Here is a 6,482-nt window from a genome sequence, read left to right on the forward strand (position 1 = left end):
GTACAAAGATCGGAAATTTAAAGAAAAAGTTACACTTTGGGTCAAATTTACTAACATCTGCAGCAAAAAGTGTTTAATGTTAAAAAGCTGCTGGATTTACTGAAGAGGCACAGTGTCAGTTTTGTAACTGAAAGTTGTGAACAGGAATATTTTTGCAGCTAAATTTATGGCTTAGCCTGTGAGTTTGTAGTTACACTTATATGTGTCAAATAAATGTGAATAAGAAGTCTGTGGCACACAATTTATTGCTTTTCAAAAATGTCCTTTATGCACATTTTGACTGGGACGGCTCGTGATCTGAAGGTAAATAATGTTTTGTGCTCTTCAGCTCATTGTGCCGGTCACCTGTTCACATGCATTTAGTGTTTATAGGGTGGAACAGTTTGTAGTAATGCCACGCTCCTCTTGATGAATCTGCACCTGAGTCCTAATCCTCAGACCCTTTGCTCAGCAATTTCTAACCAAAGAGTTATTTGTGATATAAACAGCATGTTGATTTTTCTTCAGCCTCCTCATTTTTCTTGTTTGGAAATCAGCAAAGGGCATTATTACTGCAAACTGATTATATCGAGCCTTAAACACACCTGACTTTATATAAATGTGCGTTCTTCATGCAAAGCAACAACTCAACAAGAAGCAGTTTTTATTCCAGCAGTGTGATGTTCAGAGTTCAACAGTGAGCTTAGAAACTGTTAAAACTCCAAATATGACAGCAGGTTTTGGCATGAATAGGAAAATACAGTTAAAATGAACATTTGCATGATCTGTGCCACTTTATTTATTGTGTTAATGGTTTTCATGAATGGAGGCCCGCTGCAGTGAATTATGGAACAGCATCTTCTCATCTTCTGTTAAATTAGATTTAGATATTTTTATTTCAGAAATGATTCCTAACAAAAATGGAGAATATAAAAACACAATCAAAGCAGTAACGTCCATATTATGAAGTGTTTGCTGTATCAGACAATCATGTTTATTCACAACAATGAAAACAATATAGTGCAGATTAGGGATGGGTACCGGTATCCGGTGCCATCATGGCACCGGTTCTGACATAAACGGTAGTAACCAGACCGAAAAGCAGCGCGCATTTTGGTGCTTTATTTCGGTGCTTTTTTTTTCCTGAGCTGTGATACACTTTCTTCTTCCTTACATTTCTATTGGCGGTTGGCAAACAACTGAAAGGTGCATTACCGCCACCAACTGGTATGGAATGATACACTTTAGATTCTAGCCAATCATTTTACGTTTCCGAGGATAGTAGGCGGGTCCAGGTACGTACGTTCTTTTAGAGCAGAGCTACAGATTAAAAATGCCCAAGGCGAAGCGGTCAAAAGTCTGGCTGTACTTCACAGCAAAATATGCAAACTCAGCAGCTGCAACAAGTGCTTTAAGCTGATACTGTCAAAGGAGGTCACACTTTAAATCCGATGAACCTAGCCCTGCCAGTGTAGTAGAAATGATGATGGCAGCAGCAGCCGTTCTTCTCTGCGTGAGTAGCTTGTTCGTGTGTAATTTACGTTGAGTAAGCTAACCGCGTTATTAAATTAATGCATGTAACGTGAACTAGCAAACACCATCATAGCTACATGCGGCTGTCTTCTTGTTGATGGCAGATACTCCCTTCACCCTGGCCAAAAAGGCTAAAATGACCGAAGAAAAAGTGGAAAACAGCTAAACATGAGAGGTTTTTGGACAAAATTTGTGTTTTTTCCATTGTTTAAGCTGCTTCCAGCCGAGAGTGATACCATATATGCCCCATACCTGCAGAAAAGACTAACATTGTTATCTTTTTACAAAAAAACAGCTGAACATGAGAGGTTTTTGGACCAATTTTGTGTTTTCCATTCTTTAAGCACCGGTTTGGGCACCGTTTAAGCACCGGTACCGTTTCAAAAGTACCGGTTTGGCACCGGTATCGGATAAAACCTAAACGATACCCATCCCTAGTGCAGATGAACATGGTGCTGTAATGAATCTGCTCTTAAACACAATAACAAAATACATTTTCCAAGAGAGATGATAATGATTCACATCAGAGTGAAGAACGAATACATTTACAACTGGTTTCTAACATTTATTATAGATCGAACTGATCACTGATAGAAACAGAAGAATATTCAAAATGATACTCTGAGAGATACATGAATGAGATATGGATAAACATCAAATCACATAAAACAAAAAAGCACATAATCATTATAACTGAAATAAAATATGAGCAGAAATAAACAAGAATTAAGTCGAAAGATAGAAAAAGGCAAAATGTTTAAAATATATAATCATATAAGAGACTGAACCGTCCAGTCAGGTCACAGATTCATATCTACAATAATATTTTTGTTTTTGTTTATTTTCATCTTGTTACGTTTATGTATAATAATAATGATGATGATATTATTATTAGATAAGATAAGATAAGATAAGACTTTATTGATCCCTCAACGGGGAAATTTTTGGTACAGGTACAGATATCAGAAGGAAATACAAAAATACAATAAGTACAATCAATGAGAAAAAGTAAGATAATACACTATATACAATGGTAGCATACACAGTATGTGATTATGGATATGGTTGGAAATATGGAAGACAATTATTATTATTATTATTATTATTATTATTATTATAAGCATATTAAGTGTGTGTCTGAGCTGAAAGCTGCTCTCCTCTCCTGGTTTTCTGTGTCACACAGACCACAACAACACAAAGCATCACCTGCAGACTGCTGAGCAGTATCCACCTGACTCTGTAGAAGGTCGAGTAAACCCCAAAGGGCTCTCTGTAGATCAGAACTGTTTTTTCTGCTGACACACACTCATCACCTGATTTCATCTTTGTACACCAGTACTCTCCTGCATGTTTCAGTGAGACATTAGAGAATATCAGTCTGTCATCAGCGGTGATTCTATGTGGATCATGAAACATAAAAGAGTTCACAATTTTGCCTTCTGTTTGGATCGACTTCATGAACCAAATGGACAACATAGTTGTTTCTCTCTTATCAGAGCATCTGACAGTGACTTCATCTCCCTCTGAGAAGACCTCTACTGCAGGTGGACCAAATTTGGGGAACACAAAAAGTTTGTACCATTGTTTTATGGTTTGACCTTCACAGCTGTACAAACCTGAATCATTTAACATCAATGATGGGAGCACCAGCGAGTAGTTTGGACTGCCTTCTTGGAAAAGTTTGTCCCGCTTCTTCCAAACTGGGGGCTGGTCATGACTGATGGGACACTGAAGCACAGCTGTCTCTCCCACTGAGTGATAGATGACGTTTGTTTGTTTGGTCAAATGTACAGAATGACTGCTCACACATTGCTGTTGGTTCATCACCAGGCAAATGTATACTGTGTTCATTTTTATGTTCGATACATGAAGTGTTGACATGTTTGTCTCCTTCAGGAAATGTGCCCTTCTACTGTCATTCATCAAAAGATACCCAGAACCTTCAGTCCTGAAATTCTGATTCTGATTCTGATATGTTTATTGATTAGCATTCAAATATCTCAGTGAAGACAGAACAAAGATTTACCACAAAGCAAGAAAGCATGAGACAAGGCTAATCAAAAGGTATTGGCTGAAGCATTTGCTTATTACGCCAACCCTTTTAACAAAAGATCTTTTAGCATGCAGCTCCTGTACACAGGGCTCGAAGCAAATAATAAAATTCAATTCAATTCAATTTCATTTATATAGCGCCAAATCACAACAAATGTCGCCTCAAGGCGCTTCATAGATACAGAGAGAAAAGCCCAACAATCATATGACCCCCTATGAGCAGCACTTTGGCGACAGTGGGAAGGAAAAACTCCCTTTTAACAGGAAGAAACCTCCGGCAGAACCAGGCTCAGGGAGGGGCGGCCATCTGCTGCGACCGGTTGGGGTGAGAGAAGGCAAACAAAGCAAAAACAAAACAAACAAACAAACAAACAAGAAAAAACAAAAAAACAAAAAACTTTCCACCTTAGTAAGTAACTACATCAAAGCAAAAGAATCAAGAGGTTTTCTGTTTTTTGTTTTTGTTTTGTTTTTTTGCTCTTTTCATTCTTGATATATATATTTTTCTAATACTCTATTTTTAAACATATTTTTAAACAAGGAAAATGAACTACACCTTTTTAAATCACTGTCATAACTATTCCACAGGTTAACTCCTCTAACAGAAACACATCTCTGCTTTATATTTGTCCTTATCTTGTTTTTTTTAAAGAAATCTGTTCCCCTTAAGTCATATTGACTCTCTCTGACTTTGAACAGCTTCTGAGTACTGGGGCAAAGCAAGTTATTTTGTGCTTTATACATTATGTGTGCCATTTTATATTCAACTAAATCATAAAATTTCAGGGTATTCAGATTAATAAACAAAATGTTAGTTGGTTCTATATAGTTTGATTGGTTTATAATTCTTATAGCTCTTTTTTGCAACTTGAAAATAGGAAGAGTGTTCGTTTTATATGCATTACCCCATATCTCCAGACAGTAAGTCATATATGGAAGCAACAGAGTACAATAGAGTGTGTATAATGATTTTTTGTTCAGGACATGCTTTGTTTTATAGAGAATAGCAATGGTTTTTGACATTTTTGTTTTCACATGGTTTATATGAGACTTCCAACTCAGCTTATCATCAATTATCACTCCAAGAAATTTATTTTCGTACACTCTTTCAATTTCAATTCCATTAACCCTGATTTTAGATACATTTTTCATTTGTCTAGTGCCAAAAATAATCAATTTTGTTTTCTTTATATTTAATGATAACTTATTTACATCAAACCAGTTTTTTAATATATTTAACTCCTTTTCCGCTGTAGTCAGAAGCTGTTCTAGGTTTTTACCTGAGCAATACAGAGTGGTATCATCAGCAAACAATACACATTTTAACAGTTTGGAAATGCTACATATGTCATTTATGTATAATATAAATAATTTAGGGCCCAGCACAGAGCCCTGAGGAACACCACAAGTTACCTTCAACTGCTTAGATTTTACATTATTGAATTCGACATATTGATATCTGTCATCCAGGTAACTTTTCATCCACTTGTATGCTAACCCTCTTATGCCATATCTCTCTAGTTTATTCATTAATATAGAATGATCAATCGTCATCAAATCTTCATCAAGCGTCAGTTCATATTTGATCCACTGGACCGTCAGATTCTCTTGTTTCCTTACTTACTGTCTTACACACAGTCAGGCTGATGTTTCTCTCATATGTCACGTTGCCCTCAGTCCAGCACACATCTTGGTACAGTCCAGAGTCTGAGTGGGTCAGCTCATGGAGAGTAAATGAAGGAGAATAATGAATTACTGAATATACGACTCGTCCCGTCACATCTTCATGTATTTTGGGGACTCTCTTCCCAAAGTGAGAAATGTTCCACAGGACCAGAGTGTCTTCATCAATAAGTTTGTTTAAAAAAATATAAACATTAGTGTGACAGTTTAATCAGATCCTCAGATGAAAATATTTCCTTCTAAATTCTCAGTTTTCACTTATCAGCTTTCAGTCAAACATTTTTATCTCTGTGTCTAAAAAAAGACTTTCCACAGCAGCTGGTTGGTCTGATACTGTGAGAGATGTAATCTATTACTCTTCATGTGACTTCCTGAGAAAGAAAGTATCTTTGAGATGTACTAATAGTGTAAGACAAGGCAAGTTTATTTATATAGCACAATTCAACAACATGGTGATTCAAAGTGCTTTACAGAGACATTAAAAAATAAAAACAAATAAAAAGCATTAAAAAAAAGAAAAGAAAGGAACAGTAGATAAAATGTAAGTTTTAGAATTTAAGCTTAAAAGTAAAACAGTGTGGATTTGGTGCTTTATTCAAATGCAGCTGAGAACAGGTGAGTCTTCAACCTGGATTTAAATAAACTGAGTGTTTCAGCTGATCTGAGGCTTTCTGGGAGTTTGTTCCAGATATAAGGAGCATAAAAGCTGAATGCAGCTTCTCCGTGTCTGGTTCTGACTCTGGGAACTGATAAAAGACCGGATCCAGATGACCTGAGGGATCTGGAAGGTTCATACTGGGTCAGGAGGTCACTGATGTATTTTGGTCCTAAACCATTCAGAGCTTTATAGACCAGCATCAGAACTTTAAAGTCTATCCTCTGATGGACAGGCAGCCAGTGTAAAGACCTCAGAGCTGGACTGATGTGGTCCACTTGTTTGGTCTTAGTGAGGACTCGAGCAGCAGAGCTCTGAATGAGCTGTAGATGTCTGACTGATTTTTAGGTAGACCTGTAAAGATGCTGTTACAGTAATCAAGCCTACTAAAGATGAATGCATGGACTAGTTTTTCCAGGTCCTGTTGAGACAGCAGATCTTTTATCCTTGAAATATTCTTGAGGTGATAGTAAGCTGACTTTGTTATTGCCTTAATGTGTTTTTACAAATTTAGGTCTATGTCCATCACTACACCCAAATTTCTCACTTGGTTTGTGGTTTTTAGGTGTATAGTTTGAAG

This window comes from Neolamprologus multifasciatus, chromosome 14 (genome assembly GCF_963576455.1).
Source record: "Neolamprologus multifasciatus chromosome 14, fNeoMul1.2, whole genome shotgun sequence".
NCBI classification, from domain to species: domain Eukaryota; kingdom Metazoa; phylum Chordata; class Actinopteri; order Cichliformes; family Cichlidae; genus Neolamprologus; species Neolamprologus multifasciatus.